Raw genomic sequence first — 27,032 nt, 5'->3', positions numbered from 1 at the left:
CAAGGAGGGAAATATCCTATCTTCTCATCATTGCTTTAAGACAGAAAAAAATGTCTCTCTGAATTTTTTGTGTGCAGGAAGAAGCCAATCCTGCTGACAACGCAAACACCCTTGCACTATGATACAAGGGTTTCAGCGTTGGCACTAGGCAGTAATTTGCCAGTACTGAGGGAAAGGACAGAAATGTACTGTAGCTTGTAAATACGGTGCATTTCTGCCTTTTCCCCGTGGTGCAGGGCAGTGCAGCAATGGGGCTTATAAATATTCCCCAAAGAATTAAAAATAGCTTCTCAGCTGTGAGGCCGCCCCCTATAAATGGTGAAAGCCACCTACCACACAGAGAAGATGAGAATCCAGGGTGGCCAGTTGTTTTCAATAAACCTTTCAGGCTCATTTTGACTTGAATTCAAAATATAAAATGAGATGCCCGGGTTTTGAGTCCACTTTTAGGTCAAGCATAATTGTTCGACCTTGTATATACTTTTAGAATACTTATAATGGCTTAAAGCAATTTTATTTGTTGGTAGCAGGGTCCTTTAAAAATTCTTGCTCGCTAGTGGTCAGTTCTGCCTTTTTCTCCCTTCTTTTTTCTTTTTCAGAGCAGTGACAAACTACTGTATTATTCTACTTTGGTTTCTTTATCTGTTGCTGTGAAGTACTACTCTTTTTGCTGCCTTTTCACTTTAGGTGTTTTAGGCTAGTAGTTCCCTGTGTTTTATTGCAGCACCACCTTGTCCCATGTTGCTGACACTGTTTTGGCTTTATTCCTGTGCTGTCCTCTTATGGCTCCTGGAACATTTGCTCCACCATTTAATATTTAACAAAAAGTGGTTCATAGGCTTCATTTTTTAAATGTTATTTTACCACTGCCCAGCGCCCTTTCTTGTAGAATGTAGCTAAACCTAGAAGCAATGATGTGAAACTTGCACAGCCTGGCATCTGGAGTCTCTCCAGGGCCCCTCCCGTTATCCGCACAAATGGCATTATTTATCTCATTTATTGGGGCCACAAATCTTCTCAGGCTGCTCTGCTATAGTTAACTTCATTAGAGCTTTGTTGAAATGTGAGGCAAGAACACTTGCAAGACTTTTCATTCTGTCAATATAAGAGAAAATACTTTTCCAACCTTATTTTCCTATTTCTGTTCAGACGTTTACACAACTCGAGGTAGTGGAGTCATATTCTCAACTCTCCCCAAGGGCTTGTTTTTTTGGAGACTCCATAAGGATCTTTGCATCCCAATAGCAAGTGCAGAGGCTTGCCTGCAAACTAAGTTGTGTTTCTTTATTTTCAGTAATTCTGCTCAGATCGCCTTGTGTTACTCCACTGTCTTCACTGTTTTGCATGTCACCTAATGCTTTCTGTCTTATTCCTGTGGAAGCCCTTTGTACCATTTTCATGGGGTAATTCCGGTGGGCGTTATAACATTTACTGTATATTCTGCGTAAATGGATTAAGTATATTTTTATATGAGCAACTAATGCATTTAGAGGAAGTGTGGCTGTACATCTGTTTGAGCCATCATTGTCGGGAGACTTTCTGTGACTGCATATTCACCTGTGTGTGTATATCATTAATATGATTAGAGTGTATATATGTTATACACACCCATTTGTGTGTGTGTATTTATAGAAAACAACCTTCTTCTTTATACAATACTGCTGTATCTAAGTCTGTTTGATTTTTGTGTCCAACTATTGCTTAAATATAGATTTAAATATTTAAATTATGATGTTAAATGGCAACATTTTAATTTTTTGCTGCAGTTAGAGGAAGAAGGTAAATGGAAGTGCTTTAGTTATATGCAGGGTCACTGGATTTACATGTCAGGAAAAGACGAAATTATGAGGCAGGGTTGACCAGTTCAAGTGGCAAGAAAAGTCCAGTTATGGATTTGCAATGCCTATAGATCTAACTCAAGCAAATGTGAGACCTATTGCATTGCAAATACTTCTTACACTTGTGTCCATTAAGAGATGAATGCAAATACCGCAAACTCCAGTGGTTTTTGTGCAGTAATTACCACTAGGCCCTGGCTAGAACTACATGCTGGAGGTAACAGCACATGTAAACGCCTTCAAATTCTACTTGTGTGCGTTAATTTCCATATTTTACACAAGTAGTACATTGGATGAAAGAACGCATCTGATACAGGGTGCATTTTTTTGTACCTGGGAGTTTTTGCACTATTACCTCCCTGCTGGGGATACAGCAGGTGCTGTAGGACCAGGGCCCCTGGTTTTGAGGGGTCAACTGCACCCCAAATAAGGACACTGTTTTTCATCAAAACTGTTAGGACATACAAGACGGGAGCAGTTGTGGTGAAAATAATGTCACTTGGTCCCCCATGTCAGAGCACCTTTGTGGGCTTATAGATATTTGTTTGCTTGTTTGTTTTCCAAACACAACCCCCTCCCCCCACCCATGCAGAGGATTGTTTTTGTAAACAAAAAACACGATGTACCGAATAGGCTGAGAGTTTTTAAACAAAAGGTGAGCCACATTATTTGCTTTTTACCCGGTTTGGTACTGCCATACTGTGGATACCAAGAAACAAGCATTGGCAAAGGCAATAGGTGTGGCATTGGCTGCCTACCTTGTGGCTTTGCCAATAGTTGTTTCGTCATTGGCTTTGTTAAACTTCACTGCGGAGAAAACTGCTGGGTCATTGTAAGGTTTAAAAGACATTGGCTAACAGCAAAATTATTTTTTGGTGTGAAAAAGCACACATTGCCACGCATTGCCATAGTAGTTCCTGCCACTGCAGGCAGCTAATTTGTGTGTGTTTGTGCTCAGTGTGGAAGGGCAGAATGCTGTCTCTCACCCACTACCCTATTCTGTAGTGGGCAGAAGAAAAATGGCACAATAACGAAGAAGGCTGTCTGAACCCCCTATAAATAAGTATATCACTCATAATTTTAGTAAAATCAAAAGGTCTTGGCTAACGTCAGACATAACAATTGTGACATTGCTTCAGAATGCTTCTCCTAAATAAAATGGAGCCTCCAACCTCCCGGAAGCTGGTTGTTGAGTGGCAAACAGGGTGTGTCCCATAGATGGCTCTGACTCCTCGGTCATAAACATATTGTTTCTGTCGCATTTTAATGAAGCAGGGATCAAAGACTGTGCCAACTAGTTATCTTTCAATTTTTGACGACCATCCAATTACCACAATAGGTTTCCATTTGGTACCAACACAGTGCAAACAGACACTGAAAATAACGGCAAGACAGAAGGCTATCTCAAAGATCAAAAGTGTTTGAGAGAGAAGACAGGGTGAGGATGAAATACTAAATAATATTATTAGCGGTAAACAGAGGTCTGAAATTAAACATGGGCATTGAAGTACCTCCCCTAATAAGACAATTATCCAATCAGGGGACTATCTTGGCATTCTATAAACAAAGAGCATGATGTGATGCTCAAAATCATATTTGCAAGTCCAGTTAGGGTCAACTGTGTCAGAGTGGCTGTGACACTAGAGAAGACACATTTTATTACACTCTAGTTATAAGCAGTCTGTGATTAAATTCTCTACTGAGTATAGTTCATCTTCATCAATATGGGGATGATAACAATGTGGATACGTTGTCTAATGGATTTAATATCCTTCTACTCCGAGCAACCGTTGTCTCACAGACAGTGAAGGGCTAGGATTTCAGTGCCTTGTAATAATATGCAGATCGTGAAAGATTGCAAGAAAGATGAGAGAAGACCGCTGTTCCCTGGACCAGTTAATAATTTGTTTAAGGGTGAATAGTCTTTTTGGAAACGGGACAGCATTCCCGGTTTAATGTGACACTAGTCTAAAAGCCAGAGTATAATTTCAAATTGGCTGATTTCATAAACATAAACATGACTCAGTCTTGAGGAAAATAAATTACTGGGAGCGTGGGAAGGAAATTTGAGAACTGTTTATAGAAAACAGAACACGATTCCCTATTTGAATATATCTGGCGTTAGAAGTGATCTGAATGCTAAACTGTAAGTAATGTCGGCAACCTTGGAGGACAAACAAGTAGAGAAAAGCATTTGAGATTTTAATTCCATGCTTTGAGAAACATAGTGTAGAAGCTTGGACTAAGGTTTATTTGTGTATTGTGGAAGAAGGGAATTTAAGATTGCTAAGGTGAATACCCGTGTTACTGCCTGCTCGCGGAGTTTGGAGAAACTAGGGATGTACTAACTCTTCTTTCTTATTTGAGGGAAAAGGGAACAATTGGGCATACATGTTTTATGCACCAGTTTTATACATTTTCACCAATTATGAGATGAACACTAATTCAGCTCGCTTGTGATTTTTCAGATTGCAATTTCAACTTGGAGAAAACTGTGCAGAAGGGTTAATACAATACACAAAGTAAGAATCAAAATCTGTCTGCCCACATTTTTCCCATTATACATCACAAACTTATAATGTGGTGCCAAATAAAAACGAGGCTGTGCCCGGATAGAATTTGTATTGGGGGTGTTTTTGTGCCTCTTATAATGTCAGGCCTTATGTGTTTGTTTCATGTGAGCATTTTGGTCTATATAGACAATTAATCGTGAGTGACAGACTCTAAAGCAAATTACTTTCCTTATAAACTTTTTTTTTTTTTTAATAGACTCAGTCCCATTTATAGTTTTTTTGGGTCCTGGGCAAGACAAATAAGTTACTTACCTTCAGATTCCAGATTGTGCCAGGAGAGTGTGTTATCAAGACCTTTCTGGCGGATACTCTATCTAACTGCAGAGTCCTCACCTTGCAAATACATCTGGGTGCCAGATTGGATCAGGAGCTTATTGTTACCACTGGCCTAGGGCACCTGTAGGTGACGCTGTGCAGTTCTGCGTTAGCTTCATCCCTCCTTAGAAATGACACTGGAACCACATATGTGTCAATCATGCTTGATGAAGTCAGTTTTGTTCTTGACTGTGCGCCCGCAAACATGAAGCTTAGTAACTGATTAAATGTGACAGTGTGCAAATCTCTAGATTGAGACCTTTCCTTGCATGGAAAAAGAGATCATTCCACAGATCAGGGAGTAGAGTAATCTGTGGTTAGATAAAGTATTAATCAGAAAGAGCATTACCAAAGGTGAGTAACCTGTTCTTCTGATGGATACTTCTAACCACAAATTCCTCACCTTGTGATACCAAAGCTGTAACTCTCAAGGTCGTGGGTCTGTGGAATGTCTCAGACCAAAAAGCTTTGAAGGACCAAACAGGCGAAATGCTCATTCTAGTGGACCTGAAAGTCAAGGCAATAGTACTTTATGAATGTGTAAACTGATACCTATGTAGCAGCCTGGCAGATATCCAGGACAGGCACTCCGCTTCTCAATGCAGTAGTCGCTGCCTTTACTCTGGTGGAATGAGCCGTCAGATCTTTCGGAGGATGATTCTTAGCCATTGTATAGCAGATCTCAATATAGAGAATGATCCATCATGATATGATCCGCTTCTGCACCATGTTGTCTTTCTTTGCTTCAGAGAACCCCAAAGGACCTGATTGTCCTCCTGATGGGCCTTTGAACGATTGTAAAAGCTCAACTCTCTTTTGATGTCCAAAAAATGGAGTCTCTTTTCCCTTTTTGGGATATAAGGTGGAGCAAAGTATGTCAGAAGAGTAATGGATTGTCCACTGTTAAAGGGAGTAACAACCTTTAGCAGGAACACTGCTCTGGTATGGACACAGATTTGTCTGAAAGAAGGGTGGTGTGGGGGATTGGTCTGTCAAAGCCTGAAGATCACTCATGCAAATAAGGTGAAGTTATTGCAGTGAGAAAGACTGTTTTGATACTAAGATGATGCAAAGGACAGTTGTGCAGTGCCTCAGAATAGGTAAACATAAGTAATGTTAGAACCCTACTAATGACCCACTGAGGTACAACAAGGTGATTAGGTGGAAACATAAGTATTAAAACTTTAAGAAAATGCATCACAACAGGTAACTTAAACAAGTAAGGTTAATACACTTTAAATATCTTTATCAAATGTATCAGACCCCTTTTAAATTGTATAAGCTTTGCTTGCGGGACAAGGCTGGGTTTGTACAATACTGTGCACCAGATGTTAACTTAATGCACCTGGTGTGGTCTTGCCCAATACTGGGTGCAGATCAAAGGGGCTTTGTCTGGCATGACCCTGGAGCTTGTTGAATGCTGCCCATAGTTATGTCTTCTTGGTTTGGTATAAAACCTGCAACCCACAACATACAGACGTATGACTGTAGCGCTGCTTAGTTAAGAGAAGGTTTGTGAGTTGCTGAGGCAAAGGAGTAACGCCTACAAAACATGAATGGCTCAAGTACATGTCCTACTGTAAAGAGCAACTATACTTGTATGCTGAAGAACTGCCAGAATCCTCATGTCCTGAGAATATATGGGCCGCCCTTACCACATTCCTGTTAACCACTCAGAATTTATCTTGTGTGTAATCTCATGAACACTGGAGTATAAAATGAGACGTACTGTTTAGTATTGCACCTACATGACATATGATGTGGTCTATTATACCGTCTGTGTAACATGGTGTGGCACTGTTTGATATTTGTGCCATTGTGCTTTAAATGCATAATATATATTGTTTTAAAACAAGGGCAGTTGGTCGGGTAAATGCACAAAAGTAGAAAAAGCTGACAACCTTTAACAGTGCTCACTGCAAGTATCTGCTGCACTAAAGATAACACAAAAGCAAGACATCTAACAGCTTCCCTGTAATGAGTCACCGTTAAGGAAACTGCACCAGAATATATGCCTATCCCACTGCACAGCAGATTTTGTAGATGGATGCTTGGCTGCAAGAATGACGTTCAAAAATTTTGGAGGAAGGTCGAACACAGTCAACTGTTGCCACTCAATCTACATGCTTGGAAATTGAGATTATGCAGGTAATGGGCAAGACCCTGCTCTGCTGCTGTGACAGAACATCGTCCCAAAGAGGCAGGCTGATGGGAGAACATGTGCTCTTTTCAAAATGTTCTGAGTACCACACTCTCCTGCACAATGTGGAGCCAATAGGTTGAAGTGGGTCCGGTTGGTCCTGATCTTTTTCAGAACTCTGGGCAGAAGAGGCAAATATGGGAAGGCATACAGGAGTCTCAAGCTCTACTTCAGGTGGAATGCACCTCCAAAGGAGAGACTTCTTGAGAACTCCACTGCGCAAAGCACTGACATTACGCATTCTCTATGGTGGCGACAAGTTTGAGCCATGTTTTTTCCCATTGCTGGAAGAAGCCACATGGCACCTCCGGGTGTAACTACCATTCTTGACCTGCTAGAAGTTGCATGCTGAGTTCCCCCGTGCTGGCACAGAAAGATCCCACCATGTGGTTCATGACCAGAGAAATCACCTGAAAGCTGAGCCAGCTCCAGAGACAAAGAGTCTCCTGGCACAAGATTCAGGACTACACCCCTCTCCCCCGGCTCATTGTAATACCACATGTTGTTTGTGTTGTCAGTAAGAACCTGATCCAGCCTCCATTTGATGGTTGGAAGAAAGGCTTTCAATGCCAGCAAATGGCCTTCTACTCCAACAAGATGAAGTGTAGCCAGTCCTGCCAGAGACCAACGCCTCTTATCTATCCCTCGCTTAGGTGACCTCCCCAACTTAGAAGTAATGTGTCTGTCACCACCATCAGCTCTAGGTGGGGTAGGAAGAAGGCATCTGCCGCCCATTCAACTGCGGTCAAGTAACCATCACTGTATGTCTTTTCCACTCTCCTCTGAAGCCTGGATGGAATCTGACAGGTTCCCTTGCTGATAAGCCCACTGGGACTTGGGGGCTTGGCTTGGCCTGACTGCAAGATGAGTGCCAATTTACGGGGCTCTGCAGGCCAGGAGAAAGTAATCCTGCTACGCCCTTACATTCTAGAGTCATCGGCACCTGGGAATGATCAGTGCCTAACCTTGGTCGGCTTGGCGGTGATCAGGCGGACTGTGGGTCTCTCCGGTCCCCTTGCCGGGACACATCGACAATGTGCTGAGGGCCGCACAGCGAGAGGGCCACGGGCCTTGACAGTGTATGGGGAGCCTGTGGCAGAGGGGGCCTGCTTGGAGACGGCCAGAGAGTTGAGGCCCGGCCTGGAGATCACTGGAGGGGGCTCTGCTGTGCCCCGAAGAGGAGTGAATGAGAGAGAAGTAGAGCTGAGGCCCTCTGCGCCCGAGACTGCAGACCGAGGGGCAGAGGAAAGGAGGCACAGCAAGTGACTGTCTCGCCGCACTGCGCTGGAATAGGTGGAGACAGAGCCGGAAGCTGAGTAAACCGGGGAGGACCCCCTGTGTGGGATCACCAGAGGTGAACATTTCCCCATGGGGTCAGATGCGGACTGCGGCCCGGCAGATTGCTGTGGCCTGTGGGTGCCTTGGGGGAGGTAGGCACTGCAGGAGACAAGAAGGGGGGTGGCTGGTTGCTGCCTGGAGAGGGTCGCCCCCAGTAAGAACAGAGACCTCCTCACATCCTGGGGAGGTGGCGGCTGCTCCCATCATCAGGCCCAGCCACATGCGGAAGGCCCTATAATTTTATGAGCAAATCTGTAAACTGTTGTAGGACGAGGGCTCAATTGGACTGCAGGCCTTGCATCGAGTTGAGGACCATACCAAGAGCGCCTTTGGTCTTACTGGCTGAAAGGTGGCATTGCCTCTGCTCCCCGACTCGGCTGCGCGATTTCTGGGTGGACCCAGGGTACAGGTGCCAGCATGTTGTCATCTGGAACTGTTGGTTGGTATCGGTTTCAGCCTCTGTTGGCCCAACAGGAAGCTGGACTTGGTTCCGCGTGGCCCCGCAGGCTGGGTCTGAATGAGGCGAGGCAGCAAAAGTGCACCAGTTGGACCGGTTTCCCCATGTACCTCTGGGGCCTATCTTTAGTGGGAGTGCGGGGGCGGAAGGGTGGCTGGATTGACTGCTTTCAATATTCATTGAAGGTTTGTGGGGGTCGGGACCTCCTTCCTCTAGCAGATCAAGCAGGTCAGAAGGTTGTCACTCTGACCTGAAGCTCACGACATCCCAAGTCAGAGTAATGAGATTATAGACATTATCCTTGATGAACGTTGCACAATTTTGGTTTGAACAAAATGGGAAAATCTGAACAGAAACAGTCTAAATTGTCTTTTGACCCTCAAAAAAAGTCAAGAGCTCTCGACAGAGTGGGGCCGGAGGAGGATGTGTCTGACTCATAAGAAGAGGCAAAGCAGTCCTCTTTGCTCAAGGCCATGTTCATAGATCTAAAGCAAAGCCTAGTGGGCATTAACACCAAATTAGACCACCTTACTGATCGTATGGATCAACTTAAGGACAGAGTGGATGATCATGATTCGAGGCTTGAACGACTCGAGCACCACACATCTGATTTGGAGGATGGCCAGCACGCCTCCGAGGAGCGACTTGTACAGATGAAAAAGGTATTAGAGGTCATCCGTAATAAAAACGAAGATCTTGAAGCTCTCTCCCGGAGAAATAATCTCTGCATCCTGAGAGTGCCCGAATCCCCTCCATGGGCTGGATAGAAGATTTTGTGGAAGATACATTGAAGTTGTTGTTCCCTGATGCACTCTCTTCAGTAATGGTGGTGGAATGGGTGCACAGATCGCTGGGCCAGAGGCCCCCTCCAGGAGCACCAGCCAGGCCCATCATTGCCTGACTTTTGAACTACCGCAATCGAGATGTGGTGCTGCGGTTGGCTTGGGAGCAGCACCCACTGATCTACTAGAACAACAAGCTTACGATTTTTTCAGACTACACTCCAGCAGTCCAGGCAATGCAGGGAGATTTTCTACCTGTTAAACGCTCGCTCAGCCAAACCGATGCTAAATATTTCCTGATATATCCCACTAAGCTGAGGATCCAACTTAATGGCAAGCTTCATTTTTTCACAGACCCCAAATCAGCCACACAGTTTGTACTCACCCTCCCTAAGAAAGCTGCCGGAGGGACTTCGGCTTGAGATGCTGATGCAGGCGGCCGCCTCAGCGACAATGACTGAACAATGAACAGAGGTCTTGCTGCCCACAACATGTGATGTTGATTCAAGGCTGAATTATAAGCCGGGCTGGCCGACGGATGGCTTCTTGCCTCTTTCTCATTTGATCTCTCCTGCCCACGCATCCCCTTGAGGGTGGGGTGAGCTGGCCTCTCCTGCACCCCTAAGGATGAGTCTGTGTCCTGGGGATTGTTGTGGGTTCTTGTTGGGTGGGGAATGACTGTTTGGCCCAACTGGGGGGCTGACGTGGGTCATGGGAGGAATGTTGGGTTCTCCAGATAGGTTTGACACTGTTACTACATTGGATCTATCCTTACCCTCCCCCAAACCCTCTTTCAGTGCTACCATGCACTCTGTGCCTACGATACTTAGAAGTTGCGGTGACAGAAAAACACTAAGAATCAAGAATGCCATGCGTTACCTCCTTTACATTGAAATGCTTGTCAGGAATGTCAGGGGACTGAATAATAAGCGCAAGATGTGACAGATATCGATGCAGCCACGCTATTGACATCTGTATGCTTCAGGAGGTTCATCATGCAGGTGATTCTGCGACGCGCTTGCATGTGGGTGGATGGAGGACTGCTATGCTGCTCCACATTCCTGCTACACCTGGGGAGTCGCTATCGTTATCCGTAAGGGCTTGCCTTGGCGCACTAAAAAAAGTCATCTGTGATCCATCAGGGATATATGTTATGCTCTCAGGAGTTCTACTGGACCGACCTTTCCGGTTGCTGTGAGTGTATGGCCCCAATAGTGACAGTCCAGAATTTTTCAAGGAGATGTGGTGCCTTGCTGACTCGTTAGGACCTAGCACATTGCTTTGGGGCGGCGATTTCAATGTCGTCCTGAACCTGGACTTAGATCGCAGTAGTAGCACCAGACCCAGGCACCCATGCGCTGCAAGACTACTAAACACTATTACATCTGAGCAAAGGCTGGTGGATTTATGGCCTGCGCAGCATGGTAACTTAAGAGAGGGTACATGAATCAACACAACAGCTGGTCTCGCATTGATATGTGGATAGGTATCAGGGACGTAGAGCTCTGCACAGCCAAGGTCAGACATTTCTCGCGTACACTCTCGGACCACTCCCCAGTATTATTAGAGTTATGTATGCCTTGTCACGCACAACGGGCATTTACCTAGCACCTTCCTGCTGGGCCGTTGCATGACTTGGAGGTGAGATTTTATGAGCTGCAGGACGCAAAGCCTTTGAGAGGTGTGCTTCTTAGGAAAAGAGCCATGAGCTAGACGCTATGGGGAGGGGGATAGATCAGGTAAAATGTTTGCTTCTCTACTGCGTAAGCCCTGGGCCAACGATTATATTGTGGAGCTCGGAGAGAATGAGGGTGCTCGCTGGGCAGGAATACCAGAGGTGCTCTGTACCATGAAAAACTGTTACCCCTCGTTATATTCCTCCACAAGCACTCTTGACACTGCGCAGTACACTGACTATGCCTCCTGTGGGTTGGAAGATGAGCACAGACAAAACTTAGATTCCCCCTTCTCAATAGAGGATATAATTCAGGTCATACTGGATCTTCCCGGAGTCAAGACCCTGGGCCTTAATGACCTCACAGTGACATTTTACAAAGAATCTCCAGAGCTCTTAGCCCCGCCTCTTCTTGAGATGTAAGCAGAATCCATTGAAAGAGGGGTGCTGCCACCGTCGTTGTGAGAAGCGCTTACTGTGCCCATACTTAAACCTGGCAAAGATCCTAGCAGCTGTGACTCCTATAGACCGATATCCTTCATAAATCTAGATAACAAAATCTTTGAGAAGTTGCTCGCTTCCAGGCTACTACCATTGTTACCCACCATTATTCTGCCAAACCAATCTGGGTTCGTCCCTGTGGGTTCCACATCCTACAGTTTGCACACTATTTTGCTGTGACTCAGGCAGTGGACCCGGCCCATCGCACCACACTGTTTTTTTAGATGCTGCTAAAGCATTCGATACATTAGAATGGCCCTTACTTTTTGCGCTGTTGTCCCGGCTGGGCATCAGCCCCAACATTTGTCTCATTCGGCTACTCTACTCACAGCCACCAGCGAGGCTGCGCATAAATGGTTATGTCATGGAAACCTTTCCAATCTTTAGAGGCACCCAACAAGGGTGTCCTCTATCACCACTACTGTTCGCGGTGGCAATGGAGCCCTTAGCTTCCCACCTCTGGCAACACCATAAGCAGTAAAGTCGGGTGAACAAACTGTGGCCTTGCTTTCTTTAAATTGCTCCGATGTCAAGTCTGCTTTGTCTCCAAAGAGATGGGTGAGGTCAAATGGCATATCCATTAATGATGCCTGAGCATCACCGGAAAAACACAGTGGATCTAATCCACACGTGGCGCTGAGGCATCATGTTGGTACCGACTACCCTGCCCAAGCAATCAGTAGTATCAAGTCCTGAACAGATGACGTATTTTGCAGCATCCTGGCTATCCTAAATGATCTGAGCAAAATTCACTGGGGACTTAGACAAGATCTCTCTGAAAATGTCCCACAATGCATGCAAATATCATCTAAGGAAACAGCTGAAATTGACAAATCAAAGAGCAAGACTGGTTGAGGAGTCACAAGGTACGAGTTCAGGTTCACTCTACTCATAGATGCCTGGATCACTCAGACATGGGATGGTGAATGATGAAGACAGGGTCACCTATGGTAGGTTTGTGGCATCTAGACACTTGCCTATTTACCAGCAGGCAAAGCAAGATGTATCTTAAGCTTCTTCTGTTTAGGGACTGAGGAATACAACCCAGTGTCAGGGGAACAGTCTTAACCACTGGCCTCTTTTAAATACATAACAAGGTTTTTGCTGTCAGAATAGTGGGATGCATCATCCCTGTCGTCTCCTTTGTTATCCCCCATCAATGCTATTTTGGCTTTTTTCAGAATCTGGTCAAAAATAATGTGGAGTGTATTTGGCTGACTTCTTGTAGCAACAACATCCTGTCTGAGTCTGAATGAGGTTGGACAGGTAGCACTGAGCTCATGCACAAAGTAATTTTAGTAGGAGTTGAGTCTGATTAGTTTCGGAGTCAGACAAAATAATTGGGTCCACCTCTGGCAGTGTCAGGGCCTATGTTGATATGGCAGGGATCAGCTTGGGTCTTGGCTCTGGGATTAGAGTTGTGTTAGACATTGACCCCGGAGGTCACAGCAGACTCTGCAGTGAGGTGAAGAGGCAGTGACATCTTTGAGGATGGATCCACTGCTGGTAATCTGACTGGAAGCCTAATCAGGTCATCGGGCTTGAAGGCATGCTAAAGGGAGCCAGAGGTGTGCCAAATATTTGCAGCATGGCTTCGTTGAAAGCCACTATCTGCGGCGATGTCACTGATGGATCTGGAAACTTGGGGTGCATCTGGATAAGTTGGGGGATCGGTTCCTCTTAAATGAGTCCAAAAGGCACTTGGAGATCTGCGCAATTTCTCAGGTTGAGAGTGGTGGAATCCTATTTTGCTTTTTATTCGACCTACCTGTGGATTTCAGATGAGAGGAAAATTCCCAAGGTGAGGAATTTTAGAAATGGGCTCTCTAGTTGGCAGAGGTATCCACCTTTGTCCAAATCGGGACCACAATCCTAGTCAGGGTAAATCACACACAATCCAAATTATCCTGCGCCTACTCTCTGGTAGCTTGGCACTGAGCAGTCTGGCTTAACTTAGAAGGCAATGTGTAAAGCATTTGTGCAATAAACCATACAGTAACACAGTGAATACACCACAAAAATACACCACACAGGTTTAGAAAAATATAAGATACTTAGCTGGTTAAATTAAGGTCAAAACTATAAAGATTATTTTAGCACTAGTTGAAATATCACTTTTGCATGATTAAGAAGAGTCTTAAATCTTAGAAATCAACAGTTGTCTCTTGTTTGCACAAAGTGCCTGGTTTGCATCAAAATTACCACACAGAGACCGCAGAGGAGGAGATGTGTGGAAAAATAAGGTCGGTGTTGGATTTTCCAACGTGGCACAGACGGTGAGTCATTTCTTTCCACGCTGCAGGGAGCTTTGCATAGATTTCCAGTGCGCAGTCTTGGTTCCTTACTGCGATGTGGGGGGATCTTTTGGCACCCAGGGATGATGCAGGGAAAATCCTCGGCATGCGGGAAGAAATTACAGGTGTTGGGCTATGTAGTTCTGGCTCGGTTGTGCGTCAATCCAGTATGGCTGTGCGTCGAATTTCTGGTCGCAAAGCAGGCTCTGTGTCGATCTTCACTCTGGAAGTTGGGCTGCGTTGTTCCGGTTCGGCTGTCCTGCGATTTTCTTGTTGCAGGGCGGGCTGTGCGTCATTTACGGCAGGCTGTGCGTTGATTTTTGGCGCACAAGGATTTCCTTTCCAAGGAAAGCCACGGGCACCAGAAGACAGCTAGTGCTGGAGGTCTTCCGTCTGCCATATAATGGGCACTGCTAGATTTTTGCCACACTCTGGGCAGATATCCGGCAGTAGCCATGCTGGCGTGCGGTGGCGCACTGGCGTTGCCACCACCTGCACCGCCCCACAAGAAGGACGGCGCCAGCCGTATTAAGACCATTAATACGGCATGGCAGGGCGCTGCCGGCGGTGGCAGCACCCCTGCCCGTTCCCTGCCGGACGACCTCCTCGCTGGACAAGGTAAGTCGGGCATCCGACAGTCGAGGGGGTGGGTGTTGTGTGCGCGTGTCTTAGTGTGTGATGTCTGCGTGTGCTTATGCATGTTTCTGCGCATGTGTGAATGCGACTGTGAGTGTTGTGGTGTATGCGTGGTTATATGAGTGTGAGTGAATGTGTGTATGAACCTTGAAGTGAGTGCGTGCCTGCATGTCAGTGTGTATGCATGTGAGGATGCGTGTTTGAATATTTGTGGGTATGTGTGCCTGAATGTGTGTGAGTATGTGTAAGTGAATGCGTGGATGGATGAATGTGAGTGAATGCGTGTATGGATGAGTGTGAGTGGATGCGTGTCTGGAAGTGTATGTGAGTGGGTGTATCCGTGGTGCGTGTGGGTGTCTGTTTGCAAGTATGCAGGGAGGTGGGGGGTGCCATGTGAGTGGGGGCGTGGGAGGTGCTGTGACTGTATGTGCGGGGGCAGGTGCTTGCTGGGGGGGGCATCTACTGGTGACAGGGAAGGAATTCCTTGTCACCGCTAGCCCTACCGCCATGGTTTTCATGGCGGTGCTACCGCCGTGGAAACCATGGTAGTGGGCCGGCTCCTAATACCGCCGGCGGTCCTCTGTGGATGGCCGGATCGGAGATGAACATCTCCAGCCCGGCGGTTCATACCGCCATGGCGGTATGGGTGGAAATGTGGCGGATTGGCAGAGGCCAACCCGCCACACTCATAATGTGGTGGTCCTCACCACCAGCCTGTTGGCGGTGATACCACCACATTTACCCTAGCGTTCGGAAAACCGCCAGGGTCATAATGACAACCTAAGTCTTTTTAGCCCAGAGACTTCAGAAAACAAGAGGAAAGCTCAATCCAAGCCCTTGGAGAGCACTTCTCAGCAAAGTCAGAGGGCGGAATGGCAACAGCAGGGCAGCAGTCCTTCACAGCAAAGCAGTCCAGATGAGTCCTTCGGGCAGCCAGGCAGTTCCTCTTGACAGGTTGCTGGTTCAGGTCCAGAAGTGTCTGATTTGGTGGGGTCAGGGACCCTGTTTATATACCCATAAATGCCTTTGAAGTGGGGGAGACTTCAAAGAGTGGTTTTGAAATGCACAAGGTCCCCTTTCAGTACAAGCCTGTCTACCAGGGTCCCAGTAGGGGGTTTGGCACTCCACTGTGTGAGGGCAGGCCACTCGCCTTTGAAATGTAAGTGTCAGGCCCTCCACCCTCCCAGCTCAGGAAGACCCAATTGGTATGCAGATGAGTGCAGGTGTGACTGAGTATCCTATGTTTGTAGTTGTCTGGGTGAAATGCACACGGGAGCTGTCAGCCAGCCCAGACATGAATTGGAGCCAGGCCGTAAGGCACAGGTGGATTTTAAGTGCAGAAAAATGCTCACGCTCTAAAAGTGGCTTTTCTGAAATAGTAATATAAAGTCAAACCTCACTAATAAGAAGGATTTTGTATTACTACTCTGGCCATACTAAATATGGCCTGATTATTCCTTTCTGATCAGAATCTACCACTCAACCAGTATATGAGGGTAGCCCTAATGAAAGGAGTAGGCCTCACAGTAGTGGGAAACGAATGTAGGTGTTTTCCACCACCAGGACATATAAAACACACATGTAAATGTCCTGACTTCTACCTACATAGCAGCCTGCCCTATAAGTTACCTGGAGCCTACCTTAGGGGTGACATATGTAGAAAAAGGGGAGTTTAGGGCTTGGCAAGTACTTTTAAATGCCAAATCGAAGTGGCAGTGAAACTGCACACACAGGCCTTGCAATGGCAGGCTTGAGACATGGGTAGACGGCTACTTATGTGGGTGGTACAACCAATGCTGCAGGCCCTCTAGTAGCATTCAATCTACAGGCCCAGGGCAATGTAGGGCACTTTACTAGGGTCTTACAAGTAGATCAAATATGCCAATTGGGTATGAACCAATGTTACCACGTTTAATGGAGAGAGCATATGCACTTCAGCACTGGTTAGCAGTGATAAAGTGCGCAGAGTCCTAAAACCAGCAAAAACAGTGTCAGAAAAGTGGAGGGAGGCAGGCAAAAAGTTAGGGGATGAGCACCCCAAGGCTGTGAGGTCCAACAAGGACGTTTCATAAAGAGAGCCAACGCAGGAAAGAGAGAGGAGTGAGCTAGAAGTGGTGAGGTGGAGTAAGTGATGTGTCATGAAATAGAAAATTTATTTTACGATTTGTCACCAGTTGCCTCTTAGAGTGCAAACATTCGAGCTGGGTGGGCCGGGCATGGCACTACCTTCTGTAAATCTCTAGGTACCAGATTAAAAAAAAAAAAAAAAAAAAAAAAAAAGATCTGTTTCTTTTGCACAGTTATTACTTGGATTTCCGACTGTCCAGATCACTTTACCAGGAGGGTCCTTGTAAGGTAGGGGATCTGGCAAATGTTCCACTTCCTCCATGCCTTAAAGCGAATCTGAACAGAAAATGAGACATATAACGCTGATCTGCACTGCATCTGATACAATTTTGTTTCAGATTACTCCTTTAGCTGCAAGGACTTTGTACTTTTACTGAGTGTCATCAGATTTCAACTCCTCTTCCCCCGTTCCTACCAAAGCAGCAGTATTCTTCGAGTATCTTTACCTGTGCACAAAATGGCTCAAAACAACGCTAGGAGAGTCATTTTACCAATGCGCTTACAGGCACACAGGTACTCATGCAGAGTCCATGAAACCAGAAGGCGCTGATGCACACTGACAAGAAGACAATCAGGCATCAATACAGAGACCAACCGCAGAGGCCATTTCTGCGTAGGGGCATGAGCTCATGAGGTGAGCGATTAGGATTTACTGTCCCACAGGCTGTCCCACTATGGGTCAGTGGCCTGTGTAGGACAGTCCACTGCTGGACCCTGAAATAGGTCAAAGAACCGGAGCAATGGCGATGGACTGTAGACACAGGCGCGGTTGCAAGCGAAGGAAGGTCTTGGAATCGCCCATTATGAATCTGTATCGTGCTTTGAGGGGTAGGCAAGGTTGGGTTCGAACTATTCACGGCTTGCAGCATAACTTGGCATTTGACTGACTATGTCTCTGCATAATCAGACCTTCCGCGGTATGAGCCTCTAGGGCGAGTTCCCTGTTTCCCAGGACGTGATTGCTTTTTATCAGACTCCTCTGTTTAAATGCACTGACCTGTCCCGAAATCTCCCCATTCCATGCTTTAAATTGTCAGGTACGGAGCGACCCCCACTCCTTTAATTTGAAGTGGAAATCACCTACAATTCTCAGAGAGGAGAACGTTTAGTAGAGAGTGAGTACCAACAATTCTCAGTACAAGACATGTACTCTGGTGGAGGGAGTAGCTGCCTTTTTTACAATTCTATTTCATGAAAGCTCCAATTCCATAAAGTCCAATACACCCCTGCACATATGCTGTTAAAGGGGCGCCTGAAACTGCCCCCTCCAAGTGCAAAGCTCGCGCTCTCAGAGCATGAACACAGGTTCAGAGCACTGCACCGCCCTCTGGCGGGGAGTGCGTGGCACACCTGGCTTTATCACCTTCCTGGCTGGAGGCATTTTGTCCAGGCCGCAGAACACGTTTACATAAACTGAAGGACAAAGGCTGTCTGGTCTGCATCACTCACCACTGTTATTTATCTTATTTGTCTGGACTTCGTCACGCAGGTCTGGTATTTACAAGCTACTTCCTCTAAATCCGAGCGGGACAAGAGCAGCGAACTGGTTTCACTGCACCTCCTCTCACTCACATCAGCAGTCTTAAGGTACCAGTCACAGCAATAAGTTCACAAGGCATCCACGAATCAAGACACTCGGTCTTCAACGGATTTGGGTAGATGAGTGCTCAGATGGATGGACAGACAGAAGGATGGATGGATGGATGGATTGATGGAGGGAAAATGAATGGATTGGTGGATGAATGGGAGGATTGATGGGCAGATAGACAGAAGAACTGGTGGATGAGTGGATGGGTGGAAGGATGGATTATAGACTGACGGAAGGAGGGTCACAGATACCATTAATGCAGTGCACCAGGGCCAAAAGCCTTGAATGGCCAATTGAACCATGTTAATTGCTGTATTTTACTACCCCAACAGCAAATAAGGGGACATTTTCCTTGCTTGCACCAGTGCCAATGGCATCCTTGCTATGCTACTGGATGGAAGGAATGGTGATATGAACTATGCTATGGAGTTGGAGCTTTGCTGTCACTGTATCCTTAGAAATGTGGTTCAAAGTTGGATTGTTTTCCTTGACTGGCTTCTTGCTTGTTTTCATGGAGCCCCCGTCACTGAACTGATATTCATTGGCTACAGATTTCACAGGAGTTCATCTGGTATTTGTCTTATCTTTAAAACAGACAAATCCACCCTTGGCAAGATTTCTTTGGTGCCTACACTTTCATCAGGTGAAATACCTCTGAGCCCCAGACTCCTGCCTGTATCACGCAGTTTGTACACATAACCTCTATGTGACAACATGGTGGACTCTCTGCCAGTTTCTGTACCTCTGCCAATGACACCCAGCTCCATCTCGTCCATGCTTCTCAGTTTTAATGCGGGTCTCTAGTGAACGTAGGCAGACGAAGCTTGTTACCTGTAACCTTTACAATTTCCATTTTAAGCTCTAACCGGTAAATATGCTACTATGCACACAGGTCAATCACGCCCAATGCTGAGCACCAGTAGCAGCCAGGGTCGGACTGTGACACAAAACAGACCCAGGCACCAAAATAAAAGTGGCCCCATTGGCAAATCAGATTGCTAAACAAGTGGCCCATGTTTTCTCACAGGGATAGTTATAGCTTGTACAGAAGTGCTGTATAAATGATTTGCAAGGTATGGAAGACTGCATGGATTTGATCTTGTTGCAGGCAATGTTTAAAGTATTATCAGGGAATTCAACAGTAAAAACTGGCCCAGTAGACCATAAACAACAGACCCACAAACAGCCAAAAACCAGCCCAAACATGGAACTGTCAGACAAGCCCGTCAGGCACTGCCCAATAAGCCAGTCGGTCCAACCCTGGTTACCCCTAAGGATAGAGCCGCCATTTACAGGCAGCAGTCCCCTGACGCCCATCAAATATTTTTTGAATGAGTGATGTGGCCACACTCGCGCCAAGCAGCATGCCTCTCATGTTAAGGCCTGTCCTAGGAGCAGCTTTAGCTGTCTCTTCAACCCCATATTATTAAAGAAAAATCAGAAATAAAAATACAGACAATATACATACATAATGGAGCTGTGTGTCAGGCATCTTCCTCTACTGGTCTGTTCAACAGTCATTCCATTTGGCTTTATCCATCACAGCATGCAGCATAGTGCAAAGGGTCAGTACACTTCAGCCATCTGCTCTCCTGCACCGTGAGTAACAGTATTGTCAGGGGTGGTGGACTAGTACTGTACTTTTCTTTGCCAATGCTTTTATTCTTTTTACAAATTATCCCTCATATTTTTGTTTACTCATCCTTGTACGTTTAAACTACATTCCGGTCATAATAATTCTAAGCCAATAATACCTTTAATGTGCACCAATGAGAATCATATTTTCCTGCGATGTGCATTAAAACTCAAATGGGTTTCTGTATCTATTCTACTTATTATACTTGCCTGCCACAAAGTGCCCGTACTGTAACATTAAACTGATATACATTGGTTATTTTTTTCTAAATGCAAAATAGTATTGCAACTATATGGATGCCGCTTTTAGAAGGTGGCATGATTTGTTATTTCTAATTGTGGTATATATGTGCGATAAAACGTATAACTCGGGCCTATTCATGCTATGGTGAGTAAGATTTTTTCAGGGCGCGCTATTTTCAAGGCACACTGGCCAAGTCTGGAGAGAGTTCCTGACAAAGAACAGGTGTTCTGAAAGTGAAGTAACAATAAAGGTGCCTATAAATCTTGTTTTTATCTTGTCACATTTGCTGTGCTAAAAACAGTAAAGTCAGCTTATGTCTTCTTATAAAAATACTGCTTATTTTATAATGGAGATTGGTGTCTGCAAGATCCTCTAACTTTTCAGTCAGAGAAAGAAAAGTAAAGTGAACGGCACTGACAGTCGTGAGTGGGGGTGGGTACAGGCAGTGTAAAATGAAATTTTGAAGGATGTGATTTTTTCTCTTTTACACATTTAAATAGCTTGTAAATGAACTGTAAAAATATTTCAAAATATATTTCAGTAGTTAGGAAAGCACTTTTTAAACATTTTGAAGCGTTGATGAAAACAAAGATTTTAACACGATCAAAACAAATTAAAACACTTTTACCTAGTAATGTGCAAATTATAAACATCTGCAAACCTGATTTCCACACATTATTGTTTGAACCCTATATTGTTTTATCATGCAAACTTTACAACCAGATACATTTTTAGCACGCAAACATTACAACCAGATTAATCACAAATGCCAACAGATGGAACAGATGAGACTGATCTTCTAAGACAGTGGTTTCCAACCTGTGGTCCGGGGACCCCTGGGGGTCCGCGAAGCCTCTTCGGGGGGTCTGCGATAGCTTCGAAAATTAAATAATATCAACAGATTGGATCCCCAGCTTTCAGTAATGTCTCTGTGGGGGTTCCCCGGATTACAATAATGATTAGCTGGGGGTCCCTGGGTTCTAGGAATGATAAAGTGGGGGTCCACAGAAGTCAAAAGGTTGGTAACCACTGTTCTAAGAGACTCACTGGCTACCATCAAAAGAGAAAGCAGCAAACACAACACACTACTTTTGGCTCAGAAGCCCTAAATACAAGCCCGACCTCATCACTCCCACTCAACACTGCAAGGCCACTTCTCTGATCCACAGAGCCATGCCTCACCTATACATCTTCTGATATCGCACTTGTGGGGTCGAAGGCATAGGGCCATGAAACTAAGGTGCGATGCTGCTTCCTACGCATTTACAAAACACTTAAAATAAATACACTGCCTGGAAACATGCCAGTTCATAGCAATTCTCACTTGCATATGGCTGTAGAGACTTTTTAAAGCATGGGCAAAGTAGGAAATTGCCCAGGGCCTCCCACCTTCCCTGGGGCCTCTGTGAAAGTAAACATTTTCTCTATCTCACTTCTATTTCTCTAGCATAGCCCTTGAAATGTAAGTTAATACTGTGTGACATCATGAGGCTTGAATAGAAAAGCGTACTAAAAGTCAAAGTTGTTTTGAACAGAGGCCCCACAATACTTGTTACCCCGTGGCCCCCAAATTCCTAAATATTACACTGTGCGGGTGGTCAGAAATGAAAATGGGAGAGGGGAAAGTGGAGCTGGAGGGAGAGGGAGAGAGGGATACTGGAGGGGGGTTGGGAGACAGAGGAAAAAACACAAACACGCTTGTGAGTTGTCCTGCGTATCTCATAGTATTTTGCAAGCCTTCTCCTCTGCCCTATTTTCCGTAATGTTTGACCTGCAGAAATTATGGTCTACATAAAAAAAAAAATCAGAAACACACCAAAGAGGGCTTCTGCTCATAGTAGGAAAAGCTAACAAAACTATGGAAACGTAATCAAGGCAGCAAGTCAGAAGTAAATCAGAATACCACCCAGACAAAACTGCTTCAGGAGGTAAAAACAGGTCGCTTCTTAGGTTTGGCCTGAGTCAGTAAAAATGCTGTTACTTGTGAGACCTGTTGTTCTGAAAAAACAAACAGCTTAAAATAAGGCTTCAAGCCCACCCTTTACTTACCATTGGTTTTCTTCATAGTCACTCATTTATTTTGTTTTTATTGGTCAATGGTAGCTGGTTTCATTTTGCCAGTCTTGCTACCGACAGCTTTGAGAGGATTTTGGTTTCACCTTCTTTAGATTTGACACACACGATCTTTTCAAGCCCATCCATTTTATTATTTTTTTGTTTTGCACAAAAGAGAACATCAGCATAAAGGTGTGCAGCACACCCTCATCTCTAAATCATGTCCCCCCAATCTGTCATGACCCCCTCCTTCCGAGAACGTTTATGAAAATTGCATCTTGCTCTCAGAAGTTGGCTGAAGTTGGCTTTTTTTGTCTGTCAGGAAGGCAGTTACTATACACTGAGGGAAACAACCATTGACAAAGGCAATAGCTCCCCCTGAGGAGATCTGTTGACTTTGTCAATGTTTGTTTTTTGCCCTTTACAGCAGCGCGGCTGCTGTGTAGAGCGGTTGAAAGTAAATAAAAAAGTGCTATATAACGGTCAACTCTGGCCACTTCATATCGTTTTTTTGAATTCAGTAATCTGGGTAATTTACTACCTGGGAAGACTTTTACAATGATCTTCGTGCATTAGGTGTCGTTTTCATGAATCATTAACGTATTAGTCCACGTTTCATTAATCATTAGAATCATATAACATGTTACATCGTGGAAACAATCCATTCCACTGTTAAAGCCACAGCGAGGTGTCCTGCCAGTGTTTTCACCAGGCGCTGGCCTGATGTTCAGCTGCCTGCCAGTCACTCCCTGCTTTAAATGGGCAATTACTGTCCGGTACTGTGAATTTGATAAGGAGAGTACCAGCACTTCTGCAATGCGTGTAATGGGAGAGTACCAGCACTTCTGCAATGCGTGTAATGGGAGAGTACAGGGACTTCTGAGAAGCAAACAGGTGCTTTACACAGTGAGTACCTACACTTCTAATATTCCGTTTAAAGCACTGCAGTCACTGGTTTCACCTATTGGGCACCACCCCAGCCCTGAGCCTGACTAGAGACAAGCCAGGGTCAACAAGTACTCGCAATGTTCCACTTCTCGAAGGAAATGAATACACTGGTAATTAATTACATTTTCTTCTGCAAGTCGACTGAGACAACCCACCAGGTCTCTTTAGGAGGTCAAAGCATGTGCTTAGATCATTTCTCCCCCTCTCATATCCTCACTAAGTGGCTGCTAAATGAGCTGCACTGACCTATCCGCTCATCTAAAAAATATGAATAACTGCTCAATTCTAATTAACAGAAAAATAAGGAGCGTGACAATTTCAGTGTCAGTCATGTGATGCCAAAGCAACGTGACAGCACTTTCCTGCTGCAGTGCCCTCAGACAACTAGAAACGTGTTGTTCCAGAGTAAGTGAATTTAGTCAGAAATGTGTAAGCCTTTGGCCTATTATTTGAGAGATCGGGTTACAAGATTATTTTTCTGATTCATTAATCAGTGGTGATAGGAAAACAGCAGCTTCTATACGCCACTCTTGGGGTACCCAACAGACGTCTGTCTCAGGTTCATACATGGTCTTTGACTTCCTATACCCTACAATGAAACGACAGAGATGGTAAATATTCACCATCAGCATAGAGTAAGACGGAGTCCAGGATGCACCTGAGCACCTTCATGGTATAGAGTTAGAGGTTAATTTGGAATCTCTCTTCACACTTATGGGCAAACACTGGCAAAGACAGCAGGTCTCGCCAATGCAAGATCTATTAGGTTTGTCAATTTCTTCTGTTTTTTGCCATATTGTATAGCAACGCGGCTGCTGTGCCGCTTGGTTGGAAGGAAATTAAAACGGCACTATGATGCGGACAGCGCTGACTGCGTCTTAGAGTTAAAAAAAAAAGATTTCAACCATGCTGCACAGCAGCTGCCCTGCTGTACAACAGGCATAAAAATACATGGGTCTCGTATACGCTACCATTACCCCCACGCAAGCGTAATGCTAGAGTAAATTTCACGCAAGGGGTAGAGAGATCGAGGTTCAAGAAGTGCTGAGACTTAAAAGAAGATGTCAGTTTGTTGCCATTCACAAAGATTGTTCTGACGCTTTTGCACTCTGGAAATGGTCAGTGATTTGGTCTAAGCAAGGGCTTCAGTTAATGTATTTCCAGAGTGGACACCCATACTTTGTAGGCGTGTAAGGTTTTACTCAGGTGGGAAAAGTAGAGAATGTTTTAATCAAATATATTGTGTCACTGCACAAATAAGGTGCCACTAAACAGTGCGCAATGATAGCCCAACTGCAACTGTGTGTTTTTATAAAGACACGGCCAAAGTGCGCCTGGAAAGCTGCGACTGGCGCAGTCCTTGAGGTGTAGGAAACTTTTGTGAACAGCGAAAACAACATAAAACTACCTCTACACGGAAATGAATATATGTTTTCGTGAATCCGCCCCTGGTCTTTGTAACTGTCTCCAATGGGATAAAACTTGTCTTCAAAGATACTGCCAAGAGTGCGTGAGGGGACTGTGGGATTATTGGAGTTTGTGTACACGCGGGCGGTATGCAAACGGTAAAAAAAATACGGGAACACTTAATAGAGACCAGTCATAAAAGCGAATGCGTAGAGAAATAGTGTTTGCCCGGCCACTTACCAGCATACTGCCACGATATCCATCCACCCAGTTTACTGGTACCAAGTCCTAGGCCAGCTTCTCGCTGGCTACGTGAATAAGTGAGTTGGCTGGACCAGAGTACCGTGCTACCAGCTCTCGCTTGGATATGAAGCGCTATATAAATACAGGAACACAATACTACATACGAAGGCCCCACCTCACGCTTCCTGCCACCTCTGTGACAACCATGACGTCATCCTTAGGACCCAGGAACAGGGCCTGGCTGCAATTGTCCTGAGGGTGGGGGCAGGGTAGCAGAGCAGGAAGTTTAGATATATATGCTTCTACTTTATAAGAAAAAAAGGGCCGAGTCAGCCTACTTGTGTTTCCAAAACGGTCTGGAGTTCAGCCGCCGTCCCACCGAACATTCCATTCCGGTTTCTCCAACGGCTGGGTTGGGCTTCTAGGACCACCGTGGACAGGGGCAGAGGGCGCTATCTTGGTTGAAAGAGGGGAAAAAAAGAGGCCTTGCGGGAAACAGATTTAGCTTCTGAAAGCGCAGGTGACGGGAATATGTCTTACAACATATATCAGAGCCCGCAAGAAAGAGAATGTAAATATTACACACAAGCCGACATCCTGTCCAGACAGTTCGTTTCTTTGTTCACTAGGTTTACGCAATTGTGGCGTGTGTATGGTCCAAGAGCCAAGACTGCCAAAAGTAACACACGATAAATCCTCCTGCGGTTTCCTTTGTTCCTGAGAAGCTCTGCCATCCGCTGATCGGCTGCTGTGTTTAGATCTGAGCGCCTCTGTGGGCGAAACGTAGCCAGCGCACCCCGGCTCCTAAAAGATAACAACTGCTCGAGAAGCAGTTCAAACACTGGGCTCCGCACACGTGGACCCAGGGCTTCAACTGGCTGAAATGAAGGCCAACTGTGATGGCCAACTAAAAATGCTCCTTAAAAGACACTTCCAAAAGCACCGTTTCAAACACTGGACTCAGTGCTTTGATCCAGGGGGGTCTCCTAACTCGGACGACGGCCACTAATTGTGCATCCTAAAACAATACATTTACTAAAGTAGCATTTCAAACAGCCGACTTCGAGGGACTGTCGGAGCTTGGATCCAGGGCCTCTCCTGGCCATGGTGATAGCCAGCTCATAGCTGGCAAGTTTCCCTGGTCCATAAGCGATGAGCTATTTAATCCCTGATTATATGCTGTGGATCCTGGGGCTTGCATACTGTTTTATAATGGATAAACAAGTGCCAGAATGCAAAGAAAAAAAACTAGACTGGAGCAGCACATCGCATATGGACATGGGAAACTTGGCAGGACTGCCTACTAATTCTGCTCCCTAAAACAAAAGACTTCCAAAAGTAGCATTTTATACACTGGATTCAGAGGGACTGTCATTGCTTGAATCCAAGGTTTCTACTGGCTGAGTTGATGGCCAACCAATGGTGCTCCCTATGAGAGACTACTTCCAAAAGTAGCATCTCAAACACTAGGTTCAGAGGGTCTCACAGTGCTTGGCCCCACGTAGCTGCCCAGTGGGCGACATGAGGTATGTCACCTTCAGTCAGTAATCACTTTTAGCCAAGATCCTGCAGTTTTCGGGAAAGCGAACTTTTGCTTTTAGCAGTGCAAGTAAGGGCTACAAAATGACAGCCTCAAAGTTCTCAGCATTGGCTACAAACCACTACTGACTGAAGGTCTCATACTTGAAACGGGACCATTGGCAGCAAATTACCATTTTAATCAGCAGGCTCCAAGTGGCTGCCAATGTTGGAACCTAGAACTTCTACTGGCTGAGGTGGTGGTCAACCAATGCTACTCTTAAAAAATATCACATTTAGGAGTAGCATTTCAAAACCTGGACTCAGACGGTCTGCCAGTGCTTGCCTCCAGATCTTCTTTGGCTAAGGTAATGCTCAGGTAATGCTCCTTCCTAAATTATAACACCTCACCTACAGGCCCCTGGATTCTGAACAGAAACTAAACGCCCAAGCCTCGATTATATGGTCCATCTTAATTCTAGTGGGGCCGGTAACAGCAGTTGCCTGTCCCAAACTATTCCTGTTCTGAAATACGAGTGACACTGGAAAGCCGTAGATCCGTTCTGTTTAACATGGAGTTTTGAACTGCTGAAAGCAGTTACAACTTTTGAGTAAAACTGAAGAATTACTGGGGTAACGGATGAAGGAATCATTGATT

At 45.4% G+C, this 27,032-nt stretch overlaps 1 protein-coding gene across 1 annotated transcript in view; it reads right to left on the bottom strand.

Moving 5' to 3' along the window:
* Positions 1-27,032, bottom strand: part of SH2D5 (SH2 domain containing 5) — a 195,693-nt gene that overhangs the window by 139,363 nt on the left and 29,298 nt on the right. The window contains exon 2 of the mRNA XM_069240028.1: positions 19,793-19,916. The gene's annotated coding sequence lies outside the window, so the exon portion shown is untranslated. The remainder of the gene's footprint in view (positions 1-19,792; positions 19,917-27,032) is intronic.

The sequence above is a fragment of the Pleurodeles waltl genome, chromosome 6 (assembly GCF_031143425.1).
Source record: "Pleurodeles waltl isolate 20211129_DDA chromosome 6, aPleWal1.hap1.20221129, whole genome shotgun sequence".
Lineage (NCBI taxonomy): Eukaryota > Metazoa > Chordata > Amphibia > Caudata > Salamandridae > Pleurodeles > Pleurodeles waltl.
Note: the sequence above shows the minus strand (reverse complement) of the source record. Positions and strands in the feature narration are given on the sequence as shown.